We start from the raw sequence: 27,320 nt of genomic DNA on the forward strand, positions 1-27,320 counted from the left end.
GAAAAGAGATGTCATTAACTCCTAACATTGCAATTGGCATTTTTGGTTTTCTAAACACTTTTGATTGCTGGTGCTGTCATCAGGTAAGGAGTTCAGGCATGAAATGCATACTTTACGAGGTTTCACAATAAAACTTCTTCGCTGTATAATTAGCATAGTTGTGCTGCAGTTTATAATTGTGCTATCTGTTTAAAATGCACAAACTCACTCATTAAAATCTATATATTTCTGTTGGTCATGTCTCGCTAACTTCTCGTCCCTCCCCTCTTCTGTCCCACAAATTAACTCTCCATTATTACCCTTCCTCCCACCAACATCCCATTTCTGTGTTACCACAGTTCCAAATGGTTTCCCTCAATGGCCTTGAGGGGAAAATTCTGAGCTTTTGGAATGTGGTTTATTGTAGATTCCCTTTCACATGTAAAGCAAGGAAAGGATTCAGCATACTTCAGCTATTGCTGTAAGAAGCTGACCATTTTGTTTGGAACACTGCTCATTAATAATGATTCCCCAGCAAGAATGAGGCTGCTCTGTCACTTGGGAAATTAGGAATTATTACTGGGAAAATGGGTGAATGCTGATTGAAAAATCCCAGTTGATTTCCTTTAGCTATTGTCAGTGGGCTCTTAATGAAGCAAAATAAAAGCAAAATATGGCGAATGCTGAACACAGGAAACACAAAGTGCTGGAAAAGCTCAGCTGGTCTGTGTGGAGAGAGAAACCATTGACTTTTTGAGTCAGCTGTGACTCTTCATCAGAATCCTCATACAGGAGCCAGTGCCCACACAGGTTCCTCATCCTGGATTCCCATCATGATACGCACCAGGGACAATGTTGGATAAACCACATGCCACTTGGCAATGATATTTTCCGCTGTTAACATTCCTTCTTGTTTGCTTACCCTTCCTTCCACCTGTAGCTATCCCAGGGTGGGCAAGCAGGAAGCTGGAAGAACACAGCAAGCCGGGCAGCATCAGGAAATGTCAACGTTTCAGGTAGCTCTTCTTCAGGATTGGGGATGGCTGTTGGTGGAGCTGCAGATAAAAGGAGGTGGGGGGGGGGGGTGTGGGTGAGAGGTTTGGGTGGGAGAGGGGCTAAGTGGTGAAGTAGTGATAGGTGAATGCAGGTAGATGGGAGGGATGAATCCAGTAGGTGGCTGGAAGGAAGAGTCAATCAGAGGGATGGAAGGGAGGGGGAGGGGCTAGAAAGAGAGAAGGAGGATGAGAAAGGAGGTTACTTGAAATTGGGGAACTATCTATCCCCAAATGCAAGGAATATAAAGCAGCAAAGCATGCTCATGAACCATATTGTCTGATCATCCTGTTTATTTTATGACATTTATTGCTAAAAGAATAGAGTACAAAAGTAGGGAGGTGCTACTGCAACTGTATCAGGCATTAGTGAGACCACACATGGAGTATAATGTATAACTTTGCTCCATTTACTTGAGGGGAAATGTAGTTACATTGGAGGCAGTCCATAGGAGGTTCACTCGATGATTCCAGGGTTGAGGGGTGTGTCTTATGAAGAAAGATTGAGCAGTTTAGGATGAGGAGAAAGTGAGGATTGCAGATGCTGGAGATCAGAGTTGAGAGTGTGACACTGGAAAAGCACAGCAGGTCAGACAGCATCCGAGGAGCAGGAGAATTGATGTTTCAGGCATAAGCTCTTCATCAGGAATGTAGGGGTGGGGAAAGGGGGCTGAGAGATAAACAGGAAGGGGGTGGGACTGGGGGGGGAAGGTAGCTTGGAAGGTGATAGGAAGATTCCGGTTGGGGAGTGACAGTGATAGGTTGGAGCGGATAGGTGGGAAGGAAGATGGACAGTTGGAACAGTTCAAGAGGGCATTGTTGAATTGGAGGAATATGGAAAAATCGACACTGATGCCGACGTATGGTTTCAGGGTCCCAAGGCAGAAGGTGAGGCGTTCTTCAGTCTGGAGTTTAGAAGAATGAGAGGAAATTTCATTGAGGTATAAAAGATGATGAAGGGGATTGACAAAGTAGACATAGAGAGGATGTTTCCTCATGTGGGGTAATCTAGAATGAGAGGTCATAGTTTTAGGAGAAGGGGTGGCAGATTTAAAACAGATGTGGAGACATTACTTCACTCAAAGTGTCATGAATCTGTGGAATTCACCATCCCAGAGTGAGGTGGATACTGGGACAGTAAGCAAATTTAAAGAGGAGGTGGACAGATATTTAATTAATAATGGGTTGCAGGGTTACGTAGACCTGCAGGAAAATGAAGTTGAGGCTATGTTCATACTAAGTAGCAGAGTAGGCTCAAGGGGCTGAATGGCCTACTCCTGCTCCTAGTTGTTATGGTCTTATTTACTTCAAAATGGAACTCCAGTACACCAAATGCATTTATTTACCTTTTTTTCACTAGTTTTGCCTCTGGGTGGAAAGTGTCATACATCTCCAGCTTTTCGATTCCAGCTCCCACACTTAGGGACCTGTCCCACATCACATAGCAAGCTATCCCAGATAAAATCCCATTGAGAGCTACTTCCTCTTGGCTGACCTGGAAGTCGATTTGACATCCACTCCCTGCTTTCAAAGCGAGAATATAGCCCTTGTGTTATCTTTTTACGTCTACACAGAATTCCTATCAACAAAGTGTCACAGATAGATTTGGATTTGGTTTCTCTGCAGCAAGATAAGCAAAGCACTCAAATGGCTTAGTTTTTCCATTAACAATGTCATGCCCACTTTGTTTTATCATCTCAATCTTTAGAAGAATGAGTGGAGACTGCATTGAGGTATAAAAGATGCATCCTCTCATTTATTGTTTGAAATCAAACTGAAATAAAAGCAGACGTAGTGAGAAAATATGCTTCTATGAAACATGGAAATTAGGAGCTCAAACAGGCCATTCAGTCCTTCAAATTTAGCCTATGATCTGATCTTGATTGGTCAGCCAATCTCACAGCCTGATCCTTCTTCTCTCCCATCTCCTTTGATCCCTTTAACCCAAGTGCTACACCTCCTTCTCCAATCTAACTCCTTCCTGAAATTATACAATGTTTTGGCCTAAAGAACAAACACAGAAATTTCTGGAAAAGCTTTTTTTTAAAGATTAGTTTCAATTCCCTACAGTATGGAAACAGGCCCTTCAGCCCAAAAAGTTCATGCCAACCCTCTGCAGAGTAACCCAGCCAGACCCAATCCCCTGACTAATGTACCTAACACTATGGGGCAATTCAGCATGGCCAGTTCCCCTGACCTGCACATCTTTGGATTGTAGGAGGAAACCGGAGCACTAGGAGATAACCCATGCAGACACAGGGAGAATGTGCAAACTCCACACAGTCACCTGCGGTGGGAATTGTACCCAGATCCCTGGTGCTGTAAGACAGCAGTGCTAACCACTGAGCCACTGTGCCACCCCACTATACCAGCTCATCATGTCTGGCAGCATCTGTAGAGGGAAATCAGAGTTGACATTTCAGGTCGAGTGATCCTTCCTCAGAACTGGCCTCACAAATGTTTTGGCCTCACCTGATTTGTGTGGTAACAAATTCCACAGACACACCACATTATCAAGAGTATCATGTGAGCAAATCTCACTAGTGCAAAAATATTTGCAATGTTCCTCTCAGGTCCTGCACAAGTTGTCAAGCAAATTGCGCTAAAGTCTTTTGTCTCCTGAAAACTCAAGGGCCAATTCTTCACCCCAGGATTTAAGAGTGGAGCTACATTCAAGCCGGGGACTCCCATGAGTCAATGGGCTAATTGACCTCTTTCAGGGATGCTTTGGCACCTTCCTGAAACCACATTGCACTGGAAGGAAAGCAGGTTATGAGGAGACCAGTGCGTGTCTATAACTTAAAAATGTGTTGCTGGAAAAGCGCAGCAGGTCAGGCAGTATCAAAGGAGAAGGAGAATCGACGTTTCGGGCATAAGCCCTTCTTCAGGAATGCTTATTCCTGAAGAAGGGCTTATGCCCAAAACGTCGATTCTCCTTCTCTTTTGATGCTGCCTGACCTGCTGCGCTTTTCCAGCAACACATTTTTAAGCTCTGATCCCCAGCATCTGCAGTCCTCACTTTCTCCTAGTGTCTATAACTTGTCATTCAGCAGCAGCCAGTGTTTAACACAGTGTCTGGCCCTGGGAACAGCCCAGAATGAACAGAGGACTGCGTCACAGAGTGGCTCAAGACAAGCTGAGTGAGTCGGCAAATGAAAGGCAGATGAGATAATGATATGGATACAGGTGAGGGTTTCCACTTTGCGAGCAAAAACAAGAAGGCAGATTTTTTCTCTGAATGGCAATAGATTGAGCAAAGGTCAGGAGCCACAAAACCTGGGTGTCCTTGAGCACCGGTTTCTGATGGCAAATACGACAGGCAGTGAAGAAGACAAGTCCCACGTTGTCCTTCATAGTGAGAGGATTCGAGTACGGGAGCAGGGATGCCTTGCTACAGGAGCCTTGGTGAGACTACATCTGGAGTATTGTGTCTAGTTTTGGTCTTGCTATCTGAGGAAGGATGCTCTGGCTATGGATGGAGACTGATTTTGTTGAGGGCCATTGAAACAGATAAACAGAAAACAAGAGCAGAAATTGGCCACTGTATCCCTCGAGCCTACTCCACCATTCAATAAGACACACAAAGCAAGATTGGATATGTAGATAAATAGATAAGTCCCCTGGGCCTGATGGCATTTATCCTAGGATTCTCTGGGAAGCAAGGGAGGAGATTGCAGAGCCATTGGCCTTGATTTTTATGTCCTCTTTGTCTACAGGAGTAGTCCCAGAAGACTGGAGGATAGCAAATGTGGTTCCCTTGTTCAAAAAGGGGAGTAGGGATAGCCCTAGTAACTATAGGCCGGTGAGTCTCACTTCTGTTGTGGGCAAAGTCTTAGAGAGAATTGTAAGGGATAGGATTTATGCACATCTAGATAGGAATAATGTGATCAAGGATAGTCAGCATGGTTTTGTGAAGGGCAAGTCGTGCCTCACAAACCTTATTGAATTCTTTGAAAAGGTGACGAAGGAGGTTGATGAGGGGAAAGCGGTAGATGTGGTATATATGGATTTTAGTAAGGCGTTTGATAAGGTTCCCCATGGTAGGCTACTGCAGAAAATACGGAGATATGGCATTGAGGGTGAGTTGGAGGTTTGGATTAGGAATTGGCTGGATGGAAGAAGACAGAGGGTAGTAGTTGATGGCAAAGTTTCTTCATGGAGTGCCGTCACTAGCGGTGTTCCGCAAGGATCTGTTTTGGGACCATTGCTGTTTGTCATTTTTATAAATGACCTGGAAGAGGGGTTAGAAGGTTGGGTGAGCAAGTTTGCGGATGATACGAAAGTCGGAGGAGTTGTTGACAGTGAGGAAGCATGTGGCAGGTTACAGCAGGATATAGAGAAGCTGCAGAGCTGGGCAGAAAGGTGGCAGATGGAATTCAATGTAGCTAAGTGCGAGGTGATTCACTTTGGGAAGAATAACAAAAAGATGGGGTACTGGGCTAATGGTCGGATACTTGGTAGTGTGGATGAGCAGAGGGATCTTGGTGTCCATGTACACAGATCTCTGAAAGTTGCCACCCAGGTAAATAGTGCGGTGAGGAAGGCATATGGCGTACTGGCTTTTATTGGTAGAGGAATTGAGTTCCGGAGTCCTGAGGTCATGATGCAGTTGTATAAGACTCTGGTACGGCCGCATCTGGAATATTGTGTGCAGTTTTGGTCGCCATACTATAGGAAGGATGTGGAGGCATTGGAACGGGTGCAGAGGAGGTTTACCAGGATGTTGCCTGGTATGGTAGGAAAATCGTATGAGGAAAGACTGAGGCACTTGGGGCTGTTTTCACTAGAGAAAAGAAGGTTTAGGGGTGACTTGATTGAGGTGTACAAGATGATTAGGGGGTTAGATAGGGTCGACAGTATGAACCTTTTCCCGCGTATTGAGTCGGGTATTACAAGGGGGCATAGCTTTAAATTAAGGGGGGGTAGATATAGGACTGATGTTAGGGGTAGGTTCTTCACTCAGCGAGTCGTTAGTTCATGGAATGCCCTGCCAGTAACAGTGGTGGACTCTCCCTCTTTATGGGCATTTAAGAGGGCATTGGATAGGTATATGGAGGATAGTGGGTTAGTGTAGTTTAGGTGGGCTTGGATCGGCGCAACATCGAGGGCCCAAGGGCCTGTACTGCGCTGTATTGTTCTATGTTCTATGTTCTATGTTCTATGATTATCGTTTTGGACTGGAGTTTCGAAGAATATGGTGTGGGGTTGGAGGGAGTGTCCCACAGAAATTAACAACATTCTAACAGGGCTTGACAGGGTCATTACAAAAGTTATTCCCAATGGCCAGGGAGTCCAGGAGCAGGAGTCACAGGATACAGGATAGGACATTTAGAGCTGGGATGAAGGAAATTTTTCACCCAGAGAGTGGGGAGCCTGTGGAATTCTCTGCCATAGAAAGCATTTAAGGCAGAAACGTTGAATCTTAGCGAGAAGGAATCAGATTTAGATTTAGATTCTATTGCCATGTGTTCTATAGTACAGAAGCACAGGAGAACAGTGAAAAGCATATAAGGTTGCCACAAAAAAGCTTAGGTATGAAGTAGCAAAAGAAACAAAGTTAAAAAGTTAAGTAGAATTTTTTTTAAAAAATGGTAATTGTTAACACTAAAGTCCTGCTTAATGTAAACTAGAAAAACAAAGGAATTATGTTAAAGGTTCAGCAATCTTTGATGATTACTCCACTTAGCTTGCACTCTGAATCAGATATTGTTCTTCGGGTGAAAGGGATCGAAGGGTTTGGGGGAGAAAGTGGGAACCAGGGACTGAGTTGGGCGATCAGCCATGGTCATATTGAATGGCGGAGCAGGCTCAAGGGATACAGTGACCAACTCCTGCTCCTGTTTTCCATGTTTTTCTGTCTCAATGAACCTCAACAAAACCCACCACATCTCTTTCCTGATCAGCTTTACAAAGGCATATTCCAGAAATACATCCCGGACTATTATCGATGAACATGGTGCAGTACAGCAGGGGAACCAGGCCCTTCAGCCCACCATTATTTTTGCCAACCATGGTGCCACACTAAACTAATGCCATCTGCCTGCACATTGTTCCTATCCCTCCACTCCCTGCCTGTTCATGTGTCTGTCTAAATGCCTTTTAAACTTTCTATTGTATCTGCTCCTACCACCTCCTCTGGCAGCATGTTCCAGGCACCAACACCTTCTGTGTAAAAAACCCATCACATCTCCCTTAAAGTTTCCTCCTCTCACCTTAAAACCGTGCCCCTGACTATTTGACATTTCCACCCTGGGAAAAGACTCTTGGCTATCCACCTTATCTACGCCTCTCATAACTTATATCAGGTCGCTCCTCAGCCTCCAATGCTCTGGAGAAAACAATCCTTTAATTCCTCAGCACTCCAGCTCAGTCCTGTATGTTTGACAACCAGACACAATTCCCACATTCTCAGATGGAGACATAACAAGTGAAGACAATCAAATTCAAGGTTAGGTTAGCAGAGTGATAAAACTGGACTGTTGCCACATTACCATCTGTTCAAGTGTTTTTATTTGTTCAAGGGACATGAATATCGCTGACTAGGTCAGTGTTGATTGTACATTAATGTACAAAAGTCAAGGTTTACACCAGTATCTGTGAAACCCTTTGGGGAATCCTGAAGATTAGAAATAGCCAAATTTAAATATTCTAATCTAATCTTGATACATCCGGGTGAGGCCATTAGCACTTATTCAGACTCTAAACTGTCACTGATGTCGAAATACGATATGGCCATTATCACTTTCTCAAACTGTGAATGCCCACCAGTAAACCTCGTATCTATGGAATTAACACCGGAAGATTGTAATCCCTAATTTAGTTTGAGTGCACTGCCTAATTTCTACCGCACACAGATAAGGAATCAGATGCTCTCCCCGACAGAATTTCCAGCTTGACTGCCTCATTACAACAGATAGCCTTATCTGCAAAGAGCAAACCTAGCAATAATCTCATTTTGCAGAAGTTCGGAAATATCTGCTCCATTTCTGCTTTCACACATGGGACTTTGCATTGTCAGAAAAGAAAAGATAAAGGGACCACAGCTGATGAAAACGTCAAGTAAAAAATTTGAGGGAAGTTGCTGTAAAATGTAGCGCAGGTTATCTATGAGAGAAAGATACAGACAGATTTACAGTTTAGATTATCTGGCCGCAACCATCTAAATATCCCCACCTTTGACTTTAATGGGATTGTAGATTACAAGGTGAATGGACACCGCACAAAAATCAACAGACGGGAGTGTTCCCTCCCAGTCAGAGAACACTTCAGCAAGCAGGGACAGTCACCTTCGGATCTTCAGGTGACCATCCTCCAAGGCGGACTTCGGGACAGGCAACAACACAAAGTGGCCGAGCAGAGGCTGATAGCTAAACTCGGTACCCATGGGGATGGGCTCGACTGGGACCTTGGGTTTATGTCACAGTACAGGTGACCCCACTGCACCACACACACACACACACAGACACAGACACATACATACACACACGCACGCACACACACACGCACCCTCTCACAGACTTATACCCCTTTACACTCACACTCATACACATACATATATGCACACTCTCTCATAGCCACTCATAACCACCCTGCGCACACACACACATCTAAGCTTGTGGGTGAATTTGTACTTGCAGAATTACATTTTATTTTGCTCAAAAACTGCATGAAACCAAGAAAGATTCTGTCAATCCCTTTTTTAGATTAGAATCAGTCTGAACAGAAGCCTCACACAGGGCACCTCGCACCTTCAATGCATTATCTGGGCCGACATGGCACCTATTGTTAAAAATCAATTGAGAATGTAACTTTAAAGAAAAGTTTTGTGATTTACATATGGAAGAACTGAAACCAGCGTGGTTATTCTAAAAGATGAGAGACTTAACAAACAACCCAGGTCTTTTTCAATGTATAATTTCAGTTACATCACACTGTAAACTTTTGCTATAAATCCTGTGTCTTACAATTTTATTCTCCACAACCACCTGATGGAGGAGCAGCGCTCTGAAAGCTAGTGCTTCCAAATAAACTTGTTTGGCTATAACTTGGTGTTGCGTGATTTTTAACAAAGATCAAAAGGTGATATAGGTAAGTGTGAAAAAAGATGAGAGAGTCAGAGATAAAAGGGAGCAGAGGTGAGGAGGAACTATTGTTTTCAGAGGGTCATGAGTCTGTGGAATTCACTCCCCCAGAGTGTGGTGGATGCTGGAACACTAAATAAATTTATACACAGAATTTTTAGTCAGTAATGAGATGCAGTGTTGTGGACAGCAGGCAGGAAAGTGGAGTTGAGGCTGAGAAGAGGTCAGTCATGATAGTACTAAATGGTGGAGCAGCTCAAGGAACTGAATGGCCTACTCCTGCTCCTGGTTCTTGTATTCTTATTTCCTTCAAAATGAAGCTCCAATAAGCTAATTTTTTTATTGGTGTTTATGTGAAATTGAGGCACGGACTGTTTTCTCAGATGGGAGCAACCTCTGTGTAGTTCAGACCAATAGCTATCCCTCAAGCAATGCCATTGCATCAGTTGCATGAAATTTTAATCTTTTACGGTAGATTCTGTGTCCTATGATCCTGCCCCACTCGTTACCTGACATAGGGGCTGCGCACCAAAAACTTGTACTTTCAAACAACCTGGCGTTGCGCGAATTTTAACTGATAAAATCTGATGAGCTCATCTTTTCCAAGTTGACAATTGTTGGGGAAACAAAAACAAAGAGCTGCAGGTGCTGGAAATAATAAATACAAATTAGCTGCAAATTTCCTCATTCAAAACAGTGACTTTATTTCAAAACGCACCGTAGGTACTTTAGGGTATCCTGCGGTTTTGTTAGCGGTATGTTTAAAGAATATCAAAGAATCACTTGTGTGTATTTATAAAGGACGCCTTCTTAAGTGTGTGTCTCTCTATCTGTTTAGTTCATCGAAAATGTGGTGAAGCAGTAACGGAGAGTGACATGTGTAACAGAACAAACAACAGTATAATGTCCAAATCAATCGTTTTCAAGTTAATGAGTTGGTTTTAATACATTAAACAAATATCAGGATCACTAAGGTGTGAAGATTTTGATCACGTGCACTGGACTTAATACATTAGTGCCTGAAATAGACAGCAAATGTAATTTGCTTTAATGTTTTACTGAGCATATGTATTATAATACATTTTTAAAAGGGCTTTAATGGGATAATCCATTAGATCGATTAATGCCCTTAAACTATCGTGTAACTCCTTTTGCAAATATTTAGAGCAATAAACCACATTTCCAATTAGGAAAAATCATCTCTAACTAAAACGTAAGCCTTTCTGGAAGAGGTTTTTGTTTGGTTCTGTGGCAATGTTGGCGAAGGTACAATGTGTTCATCACTGCTGCACAAGCGAAGCCAGTTCAAAGCCTGCATCAGAGCCTTGAGTCCGACACACAGGCTGATGCTGCCTCACCAGAGGCTGTCCCTTTCAGACACAATGGTTTTTTTCTCCATTCAGTGGGCATCACCGACACATCAGCATTTCTTGCCCTTGAACTGAGTGGTTCATTAGATCTTTCCAGAGGGCATTATGAGACCACATTTCCATTGGTCTGGAGTCACACCTATCCTAGATTAGGTAAAGATTGGCAGATCTTCCTTCCCTAAAGTGCATTAATGAACAAGATTTTTAAAAAATATATAACAATCAATGATAGAGGAGGCAATGGCCTAGTGGACTGTTAATCCAGAGACCCGGGTAATGTTGCGGGGACCCAGGTTTGAATCCGGCCATGGCAGATGCCGGAATTACAATTCAATAAAAATTTGGAATTCAGAGTCTAATGATGGCAATGAGTCATTACTGACTGTCAGGAAGAAAACATCTAGGTCACTAATGTCCTTTAGGGAAGGAAACTGCCAACCTTTCTTCATCTGGCCTTAATAAGATTCCTGACCCACAGCAATATGGTTGACTCTTAACTGCCCCTGGGCAATTAGGGATGGGTAATAAATGCTGCCTAGCCAAAGACACCCTTACCCTGTGAATGAGTGAAAAAAAAATGGTTCAGGCCCTCAGTTACTGTCACAAACTTTACATTTTATATTTATTTATCAAATTTAATTTCCACCAATTAGTTTGCTGGGATTTCAATCCATTCCCTACTACCTGCTCCTCTGGATTAGAATTTGAATTAGCTTTATTGTCAGATAGACTCACAGGAGTACAGGAAAACGTTTACACATCGCCACTTTCAGCACAATCTTAGGGACCAAGGTATCGAGCGACAAATTCTTAAATACAAATTCTTTGCGAAAAAATAGGCAAGTTAAGAGATTAAAAGTTCACCAATAAATTAGAAAAACAGAGAAATAAGAATTTGGAATAAGTGTACTTCCAACCCAGCCCATGTCACACTTCACCTAAATGCTGTGAGTTATAGAATCATAGAGATGTACAGCATGGAAACAGACCCTTCAGTCCAACCCGTCCATACCGACCAGATATCCCAACCCAATCTAGAGCCACCTGCCAGCACCCGGCCCATATCCCTCCAAACCCTTCCTATTCAAATGCCTCTTAAATGGTGCAATTGTACCAGCCTCCACCACTTCCTCTGGCAGCTCATTCCATACGGGTACCACCCTCTGCATCAAAAAGTTGCCCCTTAGGTTCCTTTTATATCTTGCCCCTCTCACCCTAAACCTATGCCCTCTAGTTCTGGACTCACCCACCCCAGGGAAAAGATCTTGTCTATTTATCCCATCCATGCCCCTCATAATTTTGTAAACCTTTATAAGGTCACCCCTCAGCCTCCAATGCTCCAGGGAAAACAGCCCTAGCTTATTCAACCTCTCCCTGTAGCTCAAATCCTCCAATCCTGGCAACATCCTTGTAAATTTTTTCTGAAACCTTTCAAGTTTCACATCATCTTTCCAATAGGAAGGAGACCAGAATTGCACACAATATTCAAACAGTGGCCTAACCAATGTCCTGTACAGCCGCAGCATGACCTCCCAACTCCTGTACTCAATACTCTGACCAATAAAGGAAAGCATACCAACACCTTCTTCACTATCCTATCTACCTGCGACTCCACTTTCAAGGAGCTATGAACCTGCACTCCAAGGTCTCTTTGTTCAGCAACATTCCCTTGGACCTTCCCATTAAGTGTATAACTCCTGCTAAGATTTGCTTTCCCAAAGTGCAGCACCTCATCTTTATCTGAATTAAACTCCATCTGCCACTTCTCAGCCCATTGGCCCATTTGGTCAAGATCCTGTTGTAATCTGAGGTAACCTTCTTCGCTATCCACTACACCTCCAATTTTGGTGTCATCCACAAATTTATGAACTATACCTCTTATGCTAACATCCAAATCATTTATGTAAATGACAAAAAGTAGTGGACCCATCACCGATCCTTGTGGCACTCCACAGGTCACAGACCTCCAGTCTGAAAAACAACCCTCCATCACCACCCCCTGTCTTCTACCTTTGAGCCAGTTCTGCATCCAAATGGCTAGTTCTCCCTTTATTCCGTGAGACCTACCCTTGCTAACCAGTCTCCCATGGGGAACCTTGTCTAATGCTTTACTGAAGTCCATATAGATCACGTCTACTGCTCTGCTGTCATCAATCATCTTTGCTACTTCTTCAAAAAACTCAATCAAGTTTGTGAGACATGATTTCCCACACACAAAGTCATGTTGACTATCCCGAATCAGTCCTTGCCTTTCCAAACACTTGTACATCCTGTCCATCAGGATTCCCTCCAACAACTTGCCCACCACCGACGTCAGGCTCAGTGGTCTATAGTTCCTTGGCTTGTCCTTACCACCCTTCCTAAAGAGTGGCATCATGTTAGCCAACCTCCAGTCTTCCAGCACTTCACCTGTGACTATCGATGATACAAATACCTCAGCAAGAGGCCGAGCAATTACTTCTCTAGCTTCCCACAGAGTTCTAGGGTGCACCAGATCAGGTCCTGGGGATTTATCCATCTTTATGAGTTTCAAGACATCCAGCACTTCCTCCTCTGTAAAATGGACATTTTGCAAGGTGTCACCATCTATTTTGCTACTTTCTATATCTTCCATATCCTTTTCCACAGTAAATACTGATGCAAAATACTCGTTTAGTATCTGCCCCGACTCCTGCGGCTCCACACAAAGTTCACCTTGCTGATGTTTGAGGGACCCTATGGGAGTTCATATCCATGCTGTGGCCACGTCTTCGAATCCACGCTGAGGCCGGGAGTTTGAGTCCACACTGAGGCTGGGAGTTTGAGTCCACACTGAGGCCGGGAGTTTGAGTCCACACTGAGGCTGGGAGTTTGAGTCCACACTGAGGCTGGGAGTTTGAGTCCACACTGAGGCCGGGAGTTTGAGTCCACACTGAGGCCTGGAGTTTGACTCTACACTGAGGCCGGGAGTTTGAGTCCTCGTTAAGGCCGGGAGTTTGAGTCCACCCTGAGGCCGGGAGTTTGAGTCCACACTGAGGCCGGGAGTTTGAGTCCACACTGAGGCTGGGAGTTTGAGTCCACACTGAGGCTGGGAGTTTGGGTCCACACTGAGGCCAGGAGTTTGAGTCCACCCTGAGGCCGGGAGTTTGAGTCCATACTGAGGCCGGGAGTTTGAGTCCACACTGAGGCTGGGAGTTTGAGTCCACCCTGAGGCCGGGAGTTTGAGTCCACACTGAGGCCGGGAGTTTGAGTCCACACTGAGGCCGGGAGTTTGAGTCCACACTGAGGCCGGGAGTTTGAGTCCATGCTGAGGCTGAGAGTTTGAGTCCACGCTGAGGCTGGGAGTTTGATTCCACACTGAGGCCGGGAGTTTGAGTCCACACTGAGGCTGGGAGTTTGAGTCCACACTGAGGCTGGGAGTTTGAGTCCACGCTGAGGCCGGGAGTTTGAGTCCACACTGAAGCCGGGAGTTTGAGTCCACACTGAGGCCGGGAGTTTGAGTCCACACTGAGGGCAGGAGTTTGAGTCCGCACTGAGGCTGGGAGTCTGAGTCCACACTGAGGCTGGGAGTCTGAGTCCACATTGAGGCCGGGAGTTTGAGTCCACACTGAGGCTGGGAGTTTGAGTCCATACTGAGGCTGGGAGTTTGATTCCACACTGAGGCCGGGAGTTTGAGTCCACACTGAGGCTGGGAGTTTGAGTCCACACTGAGGCTGGGAGTTTGAGTCCACGCTGAGGCTGGGAGTTTGAGTCCACACTGAGGCCGGGAGTTTGAGTCCACACTGAGGCCGGGAGTTTGAGTCCACACTGAGGCTGGGAGTTTGAGTCCACACTGAGGCCGGGAGTTTGAGTCCACACTGAGGCCTGGAGTTTGAGTCTACACTGAGGCCGGGAGTTTGAGTCCACGTTAAGGCCGGGAGTTTGCGTCCACACTGAGGCTGGGAGTTTGAGTCCACACTGAGGCTGGGAGTTTGGGTCCACACTGAGGCCAGGAGTTTGAGTCCACCCTGAGGCCGGGAGTTTGAGTCCATACTGAGGCCGGGAGTTTGAGTCCACACTGAGGCTGGGAGTTTGATTCCACACTGAGGCCGGGCGTTTGAGTCCACCCTGAGGCCGGGAGTTTGAGTCCACACTGAGGCTGGGAGTTTGAGTCCACGCTGAGGCTGGGAGTTTGATTCCACACTGAGGCCGGGAGTTTGAGTCCACACTGAGGCTGGGAGTTTGAGTCCACACTGAGGCTGGGAGTTTGAGTCCACGCTGAGGCCGGGAGTTTGAGTCCACACTGAAGCCGGGAGTTTGAGTCCACACTGAGGCCGGGAGTTTGAGTCCACACTGAGGGCAGGAGTTTGAGTCCACGCTGAGGCTGGGAGTTTGAGTCCACCCATGAGGCCGGGAGTTTGAGTCCACACTGAGGCTGGGAGTTTGAGTCCACGCTGAGGCTGGGAGTTTGAGTCCACACTAAAGCTGGGAGTTTGAGTCCACACTGAGGCTGGGAGTTTGAGTCCACACTGAGGCTGGGAGTTTGAGTCCACACTGAGGCTGGGAGTTTGAGTCCACACTGAGGCCGGGAGTTTGAGTCCACCCTGAGGCCGGGAGTTTGAGTCCATACTGAGGCTGGGAGTTTGATTCCACACTGAGGCCGGGAGTTTGAGTCCACACTAAGGCCGGGAGTTTGAGTCCACCCTGAGGCCGGGAGTTTGAGTCCACACTGAGGCTGGGAGTTTGAGTCCACGCTGAGGCTGGGAGTTTGAGTCCACACTAAAGCTGGGAGTTTGAGTCCACACTGAGGCTGGGAGTTTGAGTCCACACTGAGGCCCGGAGTTTGAGTCCACACTGAGGCCGGGAGTTTGAGTCCACACTGAGGCTGGGAGTTTGAGTCCACACTGAGGCTGGGAGTTTGAGTCCACACTGAGGCTGGGAGTTTGAGTCCACGCTGAGGCCGGGAGTTTGAGTCCACACTGAAGCCGGGAGTTTGAGTCCACACTGAGGCCGGGAGTTTGAGTCCACACTGAGGGCAGGAGTTTGAGTCCGCACTGAGGCTGGGAGTCTGAGTCCACACTGAGGCTGGGAGTCTGAGTCCACATTGAGGCCGGGAGTTTGAGTCCACACTGAGGCCGGGAGTTTGATTCCACACTGAGGCCGGGAGTTTGAGTCCACACTGAGGCTGGGAGTTTGAGTCCACACTGAGGCTGGGAGTTTGAGTCCACGCTGAGGCTGGGAGTTTGAGTCCACACTGAGGCCGGGAGTTTGAGTCCACACTGAGGCCGGGAGTTTGAGTCCACACTGAGGCTGGGAGTTTGTGTCCACACTGAGGCTGGGAGTTTGAGTCCACACTGAGGCCGGGAGTTTGAGTCCACACTGAGGCCTGGAGTTTGAGTCTACACTGAGGCCGGGAGTTTGAGTCCACACTGAGGCCGGGAGTTTGAGTCCACACTGAGGCTGGGAGTTTGAGTCCACACTGAGGCTGGGAGTTTGGGTCCACACTGAGGCCAGGAGTTTGAGTCCACCCTGAGGCCGGGAGTTTGAGTCCATACTGAGGCCGGGAGTTTGAGTCCACACTGAGGCTGGGAGTTTGATTCCACACTGAGGCCGGGAGTTTGAGTCCACCCTGAGGCCGGGAGTTTGAGTCCACACTGAGGCCGGGAGTTTGAGTCCACACTGAGGTCGGGAGTTTGAGTCCATGCTGAGGCTGGGAGTTTGAGTCCACGCTGAGGCTGGGAGTTTGTTTCCACACTGAGGCCGGGAGTTTGAGTCCACACTGAGGCCGGGAATTTGAGTCCACACTGAGGCTGGGAGTTTGAGTCCACGCTGAGGCCGGGAGTTTGAGTCCACACTGAAGCCGGGAGTTTGAGTCCACACTGAGGCCGGGAGTTTGAGTCCACACTGAGGGCAGGAGTTTGAGTCCACGCTGAGGCTGGGAGTTTGATTCCACACTGAGGCCGGGAGTTTGAGTCCACCCATGAGGCCGGGAGTTTGAGTCCACACTGAGGCTGGGAGTTTGAGTCCACGCTGAGGATGGGAGTTTGAGTCCACACTAAAGCTGGGAGTTTGAGTCCACACTGAGGCTGGGAGTTTGAGTCCACACTGAGGCTCGGAGTTTGAGTCCACACTGAGGCCGGGAGTTTGAGTCCACACTGAGGCTGGGAGTTTGATTCCACACTGAGGCTGGGAGTTTGAGTCCACACTGAGGCCGGGAGTTTGAGTCCACCCTGAGGCTGGGAGTTTGAGTCCACACTGAGGCTGGGAGTTTGATTCCACACTGAGGCCGGGAGTTTGAGTCCACACTGAGGCCGGGAGTTTGAGTCCACCCTGAGGCCGGGAGTTTGAGTCCACACTGAGGCTGGGAGTTTGAGTCCATGCTGAGGCTGGGAGTTTGAGTCCACACTAAAGCTGGGAGTTTGAGTCCACACTGAGGCTGGGAGTTTGAGTCCACACTGAGGCTCGGAGTTTGAGTCCACACTGAGGCCGGGAGTTTGAGTCCACACTGAGGCTGGGAGTTTGAGTCCACACTGAGGCTGGGAGTTTGAGTCCACATTGAGGCTGGGAGTTTGAGTCCACCCTGAGGCCGGGAGTTTGAGTCCATACTGAGGCCGGGAGTTTGAGTCCACACTGAGGCTGGGAGTTTGATTCCACACTGAGGCCGGGAGTTTGAGTCCACCCTGAGGCCGGGAGTTTGAGTCCACACTGAGGCCGGGAGTTTGAGTCCACACTGAGGTCGGGAGTTTGAGTCCATGCTGAGGCTGGGAGTTTGAGTCCACGCTGAGGCTGGGAGTTTGTTTCCACACTGAGGCCGGGAGTTTGAGTCCACACTGAGGCCGGGAATTTGAGTCCACACTGAGGCTGGGAGTTTGAGTCCACGCTGAGGCCGGGAGTTTGAGTCCACACTGAAGCCGGGAGTTTGAGTCCACACTGAGGCCGGGAGTTTGAGTCCACACTGAGGGCAGGAGTTTGAGTCCACGCTGAGGCTGGGAGTTTGATTCCATACTGAGGCCGGGAGTTTGAGTCCACCCATGAGGCCGGGAGTTTGAGTCCACACTGAGGCTGGGAGTTTGAGTCCACGCTGAGGCTGGGAGTTTGAGTCCACACTAAAGCTGGGAGTTTGAGTCCACACTGAGGCTGGGAGTTTGAGTCCACACTGAGGCTGGGAGTTTGAGTCCACACTGAGGCCGGGAGTTTGAGTCCACACTGAGGCTGGGAGTTTGATTCCACACTGAGGCTGGGAGTTTGAGTCCACACTGAGGCCGGGAGTTTGAGTCCACCCTGAGGCTGGGAGTTTGAGTCCACACTGAGGCTGGGAGTTTGATTCCACACTGAGGCCGGGAGTTTGAGTCCACACTGAGGCCGGGAGTTTGAGTCCACCCTGAGGCCGGGAGTTTGAGTCCACACTGAGGCTGGGAGTTTGAGTCCATGCTGAGGCTGGGAGTTTGAGTCCACACTAAAGCTGGGAGTTTGAGTCCACACTGAGGCTGGGAGTTTGAGTCCACACTGAGGCTCGGAGTTTGAGTCCACACTGAGGCCGGGAGTTTGAGTCCACACTGAGGCTGGGAGTTTGAGTCCACACTGAGGCTGGGAGTTTGAGTCCACATTGAGGCTGGGAGTTTGAGTCCACATTGAGGCTGGGAGTTTGAGTCCACACTGAGGCTGGGAGTTTGAGTCCACACTGAGGCTGGGAGTTTGAGTCCACATTGAGGCTGGGAGTTTGAGTCCACGCTGAGGCTGGGAGTTTGGGTCCACATTGAGGCCTGGAGTTTGGGTCCACGCTGAGGCTGGGAGTTTGAGTCCACATTGAGGCTGGGAGTTTGAGTCCACGCTGAGGCTGGGATCCCCAGATCTTGTCGTGTCCCAATCTATCGTTCTTCACTAATAATCTGCCTTCCTGTTTTGCAACCAAAGTTTATTTTCTCCTATTTATCCACGTAATATTTCATCTGTCAGGCATGTACCTATTCACTCAGCCTGTCCAAATCCCATTGAGGCATCGTACGTCCTCCTCACAGCTTACGTTCCAGTTCCCTTCACACCCAACCCCAGTCCTGAAGAAGGATTCCACTTGAAACATTGACTTCTCCATCTCTTGATGGTGGCTGGCTTGCTGTGTTCTTCCAGCCTCCTGATGCTGACTGGTGTGCTATTTTCTCCCAGCCTACTGCTTGTCTACTTTGGATTCCAGCATCCGCCTCTCACCACATTCCCACCCAGCTTTGTATCATCTGTAATTGTGTCATTGGGCGACATGGTGGCACAGTGGTGGGCGGCATGGTGGCACAGTGGTTAGCACTGCTGCCTCACAGCGCCAGAGACCCGGGTTCAATTCCCACCTCAGGCGACTGACTGTGTGGAGTTTGCACGTCCTCCCCGTGTCTGCTTGGGTTTCCTCCGGGTGCTCCGGTTTCCTCCCACAGTCCAAAGATGTGCAGGTCAGGTGAATTGGCCATGCTAAATTGCCCCTAGTGTTAGGTAAGGGGTAAATGTAGGGGAATGGGTGGGTTGCGCTTCAGCGGGTCGGTGTGGACTTGTTGGGCCGAAGGGCCTGTTTCCACACTGTAATGTAATCTAAACTTGGAAATATTAATTTGAAATCATTAATGTAATTAATATATATTGTGAATCAATCTGGAGTAGATTCCAGTTCCTCTAAATATAGTTGTTCTTCCAGCAGCAGGAAGTGCGGGACCGTCGAGCAGGAGGCTGTTGGAGAAGTCACGAGTTTACATATTTGGGTGGTTCCTTTACCCAAAACAATACTCAGGTAGTGTCTCCCACTCATCCTCCTCCTCTAACCAACAAGAAAAGATTTGTGCGTTGGCTGATAAGGTGGTAAGTGTTTTCTTTTGTTGTTTCATTTTCTTCAACAGTCCATTTGGGAATTTAGAAAAGTGGGAATGTTGGTTAGGGCAGTTGAATGTTCCTCCTGCAGTATGTGGGAGGTAAGGGTCATCTCTAGTGTCGCTGCTGACTTCATTTGTGGGAAGTGCACCCAACTCCAGCTCCTCGAGAACTGAGTTAGGGAACTGGAGCTGGAGCTGGATGAACTTTGGATCATTCGGGAGGCGGAGGGGGTTATTGACAGGAATTACAGGGAGGTAGTTACTCCACAGCCATATGAAGAAGGTAGATGGGTACCGTCAGGGGTAGGAAAGGGAACCGGCAGGTAGTGCAGGGATCTCCTGTGGTGGTTCTCCTCAATACCAAGTATATAATTTTGGATACTGTTGGGGGAGGGGAGGATGACCTACCAGGGGTAAGCGATGGAGCACAGGTCTGTCCTTGTTGCTCAGAGGGTAAGGGGGAAGAGGAGCAGACCATTAGTCATTGGGGACTTCATAGTTAGGGGGAACAGATAGGAGATTTTGTGGGAACAAGAGAGACTCACAGATGATTTGTTGCCTCCCAGATGCCAGGGTTCGTGATGTCTCTGATTGTGTTTTCGGGATCCTTGACGGGGAGCAACTACAAGGTGTGGTCCACATAGGAACCAACAACATTGGTAGGAAGAAAAGTGGGGATCTAAGGCAGAAATTCAGGGAGCTAGGCTGGAAGCTTAGAGTTAGAACAAACAGAGTTGTTATCTCTGGTTTGTTGCCCAAGCCACGTGCCCATAAAGCGAGGAACAGGGAGAGAGTGGAGTGAATATGTGGCAGAGATGGTGCCAGAGGAAAGGTTTTGGATTCTTGGATAATTAGAGCTCTTTCTGGGGAAGGTGCGACCTCTACAAACAGGATAGTTTTCACCTGAACCAGAGGGGTACCAATATCCTGGAGGGGAAACCTGCTGATGCTCTTCGGGGGGGGTTTAAGCTAATGCTGTAGGGGATGGGAACCTGAATTGTAGTTCCAGTGTACAGGAGGTTGAGGGTGGTGAGGTCAGGGATAGGGTTACAAGGTTGTGAGAGGGCACCAGCAATCAGGATGTTGGTTTGAAATGTGTGTACTTCAATGCCAGGAGCACCTGGAATAAGGTGGGTGACTGTGTAGCATGGGTTGCTACCTGGGATTTTGCTGTTCTGGCCCTTTCAGAGACTTGGCTAGAATAGGGACAGGAATGGTTGTTGCAGATTCTGGGATTTAGATGTTTCAGCAAGAACAGAGAAGATGCTAAAAGAAGTGGGGGTGTGGCATTGCTAATCAAGGGTAGTATTACAGCAGCTGAGAGAACATTTGAGGACTCATCCACTGAGGTAGTTTGGGCTGAGGTTAGAAACAGGAAAGAAGTGGTCACCCTGTTGGGAGTTTTCTATAGGCCTCTGAATTGTTCCAGGGATGTAGAGGAAAGGATAGCAAAGATGATTCTCGTTAGAAACAAGAATAACAGAGTAGTTGTTATGGGAGACTTTAACTTCCCCAATATTGATTAGAATACTATAGTTCAAGTAGTTTTGATGGGTCAGTTTTTGTTCAATATGTTCAGGAGGGTTTTCTGACACAGTATGTAGACAGGCCAACAAGGGGTGATGCCATATTGGATTTGGTACTGGGGAATGAATCCGGCCAGGTGTTAGATTTGAAGGTAGAGAATGAATCCGGCCAGGTGTTAGATTTGAAGGTAGGTGAGCACTTTTACGATAGTGACCATAATTCGGTTATGTTTAAATAGCAATGGGTAGGGATAGGTATATACCACAGGGAAAGGCAATTACAATGCAATTAGGCAAGATTTAGGATGCATAGGATGGGGAAGGAAACTGCAGGGGATGGGCACACTTGAAATGTGGAGCTTATTCAAGGAACAGCTACTGCAGGTCCTTGATAATTATATCCCTATCAGGCAGGGAGGTAACTGTCGAGAGAGGGAGCCATGGTTTAGTAAAGAAGTTGAAGCTCTTGTCAAGAAGAAGAAGAAGGCTTATGTGAGGATGAGGCGTGAAGGCTCAGTTAGGGGGCTTGAGAGTTATAAGTTAGCCAGAAAAGATCTAAAGAGAGGGCTAAGAAGAGCCAGGAGGGGACATGAGAAGCTGTTGGCGGATAGGATCAAGAAAAACCCTAAGGCCTTCTGTCGATATATAAAGAATAAAAGAATGACTGGAGTAGGATTAGGGCCAATCAAAGATAGTAGTGGGAAGTTGTATGTGGAATCTGAGGACATAAGGGAAGCACTTAATGAATACTTTTCATCAGTATTCGTATTGGAAAAGGGCAATGTTAGTGAGAATACGGAGATATAGGCTACAAGATTAAATGGGATTGTGGTTGACAAAGAGGAGGTTTTAGCAATTTTGGAAGACCTGAAAATAGATAAGACCCCTGGGCAGGATGGGTTTTTTTGGATTCTCTGGGAAGCCAGAGAGGAGATTGCAGAGCCTTTGGCTTTGATCTTTTTGTCATCATTGTCGACAGGAGTAGAGCCAGAAGATGGAGGATAGCAAATGTTGTTCCCTTGTCTAAGAAGGGGAGTCGGGCAAACCCTGGTAATTATAGGCCAGTGAGCCTTACTTTGGTTGTGGGTAAGGTGGTAGAAAAGGTTATAAGAGATAGGATTTATAACCATTTGGAAAGGAATAATTTGATTAGACATAGTCAACACAGTTTTGTGAAGGGTAGGTCGTACCTAACTAACCTTATTGAGTTATTTGAGAAGGTGACAAAACAGGTGGATGAAGGTAAAGCGGTTGATGTTGTGTATATGGATTTCAGTAAGGTGTTTGTTAAAATTTCACATGGTAGGCTTTGCACAAAATACAGAGTTTCGGGATTGAAGGTTATTTAGCAGTTTGGATTTGGATCAGAAATTGGCTAGCTGAAAGAAGACAGAGGGTGGTGGTTGATGGGAAATGTTCATCCTGGAGCTCAGTTATCAGTGATGTGCTGCAAGGATCTGTTTTGGGACCAATGTTGTTTGTCATTTTTATAAATGATCTGGATGTGGATGCAGAAGGATGGGTTCGTAAATTTGCAGATGACACTAAGGTAGGCAGAGTTGTGGACAGTGCCAAAGGTTGTTGTGGGTTACAGAGGGACACGGATAAGATGCAGAGCTTGGCTGAGAAGTGGCAAATGGAGTTTAATGAGGAAAAGTGTGAGGTAGTTCACTTCAGAAGAAGTAACAGGAATGCAGAGTATTGGGCTAATGGTAAAATTCTTGGCAGTGTAGATGAACAGAGAGATCTCGGTGTCCAGATGCATAAATCCCTGAAAGTTGCCACCCAGATTGATAAGGCATATGGTGTGTTGGCATTTATTAGTAGAGGGATTGAGTTTCAGAGCCACGAGGTCATGTTTCAGCCACACCTTGCATATGGCATACATTTCTGGCCACTGCATTACAGGAAGAATGTGGAAGCTTTGGAAAGGGTTCGAAGGAGATTTACTGGGATGTTGCCTGGAAAAGAGGGAAGGTCTTATGAGGAAAGGCTGAGGGAACTGAGGCTGTTTCCGTTGGAGAGAAGAAGGTTAAGAGGTGACTTAATCGAGTCGTATAAGATAATCAGAGGATTAGATAGGGTGGACAGGGAAAGCCTTTTCCTCAGATGGTGAAGGCTAACATGAGGAGCATAGCTTTAAATTGAGGGGTGATAGATTTAGGACAGATATTAGGGATAGTTTCTTTACTCAGAGAGTAGTAGGGACGTGGAACGGCCTGCCTACAACAGTAATAGATTCGCCGACGTTAAGGGCATTGAAATGGGCATTGGACATACATATGGATAATAATGGAACGATGTAGGGTAGATGGGCATCAGATTAATTTGACAGGTTGGCGCAACATCGAGGGCTGAAGGGCCTGTACTGAGCTGTAATGTTCTATGTTCTATGTTCTATAGGAGCAAATGCTGGAATCTCTACTGAAAACAACAAATGCTGGAGATCACAGCGGGTCAGGCAACATCCATGGAGAGTGAGCAAGCTAACGTTTCGAATCTAGATCACCCTTCATCAGAGCTGAAGTGAAATGTGGAAAGATGCTGTCCCTGAACATTTCACTTCAGTTCTGATGAAGGGTGATCTAGACTTGAAACGTTAACTTGCTCTCTCTCCATGGATGCTGCCTGACCCACTGCGATCTCCAGCATTTGTTGTCAGCCCAGTTCCCCTAAAGCCTATTTGAATTTATTCCCTGTGATATCTGATCACCTTCGACTGCAACCATCCTTGCAAGCCTCCACTGACATTTCTCACAAGCTATTTTCTTTTCAAGTTAAGCAGCACCAATGTGGTTTCAATTGTTGAGAATCTGTTCTGTTTACATCCTGCTGACTGTGATAAACAACAAATATTTTTTTCTTTATCTCATCACAGTTGAGTAATTTCAGTTCTAATCAGTGGTGGAAGAAGGTTTGATAAATGTGTATGGAACTCCTGATAAACAGACAATCACTAATAAGGTGTCATCACTGACTGCTGGATTCTAGTTATTCTCAAAGCAGTTTAGTAGCTAGGGATATAGAAAAAAGGACATTTTTGCTCAGACAACTATTGATGCTTTGCCACAGATATTTATCAAGGCAGAGACTAAAGTATCATTTCGTAGACCAAGCAAAAAATCTTTCACACAGCAAGTCATGAGGGTCTGGAAGGTACTGGGGTAGAGGCAGATTCCATTGTGGGATTTAAAGGGGTGTTGGCTGATTATCTGAAGACAAACGATGTACAAGGAATATGTGAAAAGGCATCAGTATGTGTAAAGGCCAAGTGGAAGAGGATTCCAAGAAAGGTCAAGAAAATGTGACAACATTATCTTCCAGGAGAAGGTGAGGACTGCAGATGCTGGAGCTCAGAGTCAAGAGTGTGTTGTGCTGGAAAAGCACAGCAGGTCAGGCAGCATCCGAGGAGCAGGAGAATTGACATTTTGGGCATAAGCCCTTCAACATTTCTGAGGAAGGGCTTATGCCCAAAACGTCGATTCTCGTGCTCCTTGAATGCTGCCTGACCAGCTGTGACTTTCCAGCATCACATTCTCAACATTATCCTCCAGTCAAAAATCTAGATAGACATAAAAAATTGAATGGCTTTCAATTTCGGTTAATCTGTATATTTTGGTCCATAAATATATCAGCTTCGATTTAACTTTATTGATCAATGTATTTTGGCTTCAACTGTAAAACACAATCCTTTCCTACTTTCACTACCCTGATCTCCCTTTACAAATCTTGCTTTCAAAAACCACTTCTGTTATTGTTGTGTTGCTGTGTTCTGAGGAAGGATCTCTGTAAGTAAAATGTTAACTCTGTTTTCTCTGTAAAAGGAGATTTATTTGGCCCATCATTCTTATACTGGTTCTATTATCTAGTGCCAATGCCCTACTTTTTTTTCACAAATCCCTGCATGATATTTCTATCCAAATTATCATGCAATGCCCCTCTTGAATTCCTCAGTTGAACCTCCATCCTAGATATTTCCAGGCAATACTTTGCAAACCCTAAATATCCACTGTGTGAAAATGTTTTGCTCATGTCACCCTTGCTTCTTTTGCACATCACTTTAAATCTATGTCCTCCTGTTCTTGTTCCTTTTATGAATGGAAACAGCTTTAGCTGATTTCCGTGATTCAGCCCACTGCAGAGCTTTGAAACCTCTATCAGATCTGTCAGCCTTCCCCTTTCCAGGGAGAACAGCCCCAACTTTTGCAATCTATCCTCATCACTGAAGTTTCTCATTCCGGAACCATTCTTGTAAATCACTTCTGCACTCTCTCCGATACAATCACATCTTTCTGATAATGTGGCGCCCACACTGTACACAATACTCCAGCTGAGGTCGAATAAGTATCATGTACAAGTTCAACATCACCTCCTGGCTCTTGTATTCTACGACCACATTAACAAAGCCAAGACCATTGTATGCTTTACTTACTGCTCTCTGCATCTATCCTGCCTCCTTCAATGATCTGTGCACATATACGCCCAGGTCCTCCTGCTCCTCTTTAAAAGTGGAAGCCCTCTTTTGTATTAACTTTCAAAGTTATTCTGACCAAAGTGCTTCACCTCACTCCGGGACAGATTTTGTTTTTTGTCAGTCTTGTGGGCAAATGTCCAATGTCAGTTGTTCTGTGTTTGTTTATCTGTGCCTGTTAACTGATTGATGCCCAGTTTTATTGGTTGAACCTAGATATGGACTTGGAGAAAAGTAAACAGTAATGCAGGCAGAGCTGAAAGATGGAGTGGACATTACAAAGCATTGTATAAAACATGGCAAGGAAAGTTTCCATGCATAGAGAAACTGATATCGAGACCCAAGATCTTGAATATCTAACACCATTTCTTGTATTAGTCTTGCTGGCATTTGATAGTAGCATTCCATTTCCTCTGGTTACACAGGTTCAATGACCCAACCTACATTTGTGCTTCAATATAGCATAGGGCAAATTGTGAGCTGCGAATGAAGAATACTAAATTGGAAGTAGTCCAAGTAACTTGTTATATTAACCTGAAGGCGTGTTTAGGACCCAGGACAACGAGGAGGAAGAGGTGCATCTCCCAGGTTTGCATGTGGAGAGAGCGAGAAAAAAAGTATCTGTCTTTTTGCCTCTTCCATTCTTTTTCAGCCTGGCTCCAATCTTCTATCTTCACTGCTATGTTGTGGGTGGCCACTGGCTAGGCTAGCACTCAATGCACAGAGGGTCGCTAAGAGCCAACCACATTGCTCTTGGTCTGGAGTCACACATAGGCCAGACCAGTTAAGGATAGCAGATATCTTTCCCTAAAGGGCATTAGTGAACCAAATGGGTTTCCCTGATGACTGACAGTGGTGTCACGGTCATTATTAGACCATTATTTCCATTCAAATTCAACCATCTACCATGGTGGCTTTAGAACCCAGACCACTAGAACATTACCTGCGTTTCTGGATTAACAGTCTATTGATAATGCCACTAGACCATGGCCTCCCCTCCTTTACTGATCACCGCTCCTGGCCAAAACCTCTTCTTTTGTCCCATTCATTTGAAATATTATCACAAGGAATTAAAAAAGCAAGGGAGTCAGCAACATTTCACTCTTAATTGATTAAACGTATTAACTGTACATTCATTCCTGTAAGCCAAAATTCAAGGATTAATTATACCAACATTCCCGCATAATTAAAACCATCATTTATACTGAGTCTATTCTCTTTAATGTAATTTGTAAATGTTTAAAACTTATTTTCAGTCTCAACCCTGCATTCCCTACCTTTCAAACCCTTGTTGTGAATGATCTCTGGTTTCTCATCATTGCTTTTGGAGGCCTGGCAGTGAGGAGGAACAGGCTCTTCAGCTACCAAGGGACGGTGACTGAGAACAATGCTGCCCCCAACAGATGGCAACAGGTAGTGGACGCCAAAAGAGTAAAGTTTGCAGAGGGGGTAAAGCAAGTGAGGGCAGGTAATGACACTTCCATCAGTTGATGTAAGTAGAGCTCAGACTGGGTGTAAATCAGACAGCTAATCAACACATATCAGTTTCTCACCCCAATGTTCAACTTCAGATTGTCCCAGACCCACTTGCCCCTCTCAGAAACAAACAGCAGGGATTGCTATCGCTGTCCCAGTAGGGCTGGTTTGAGCTGCTGTGGTTGAGCCCTATCACATCTGGCTTCAACACAGGAGATGTAACAATTCAGAAACTCATTGCGTAGCACACAAACAGACCCAGTAAGTACTGTTACTGAGGTTTGTTTTAACATAATCATTCATCGGATGTGGGTATCTCTGGCTCAGCCAACATTTATTGGCTATCCCTAATTGCCTAGAGGGCAGTTAAGAGTCAACCACATTGCTGTGGATCTGCAGCCACATGTAGGCCAGACCGGGTAGAGATGGCAGATTTCCTTCCCTAAAGGACATTACTGAGACTGAAGGGTTTCTCCTGACAATTGGCATTGGTTTCATGGCCATCACTAGACCATTGATACAAAATGCTTTTTCATTGGATTCAAATTCCAACATCTG

At 46.2% G+C, this 27,320-nt stretch overlaps 1 long non-coding RNA gene across 2 annotated transcripts in view; it reads right to left on the reverse strand.

Moving 5' to 3' along the window:
* Window positions 1-27,320, reverse strand: part of LOC122556875 (uncharacterized) — a 191,304-nt gene that overhangs the window by 162,768 nt on the left and 1,216 nt on the right. The window lies entirely within an intron of this gene.

Source organism: Chiloscyllium plagiosum, unplaced genomic scaffold, assembly GCF_037043375.1.
Source record: "Chiloscyllium plagiosum isolate Xiang-an unplaced genomic scaffold, Cpla_swu_hap1 HiC_scaffold_16, whole genome shotgun sequence".
Lineage (NCBI taxonomy): Eukaryota > Metazoa > Chordata > Chondrichthyes > Orectolobiformes > Hemiscylliidae > Chiloscyllium > Chiloscyllium plagiosum.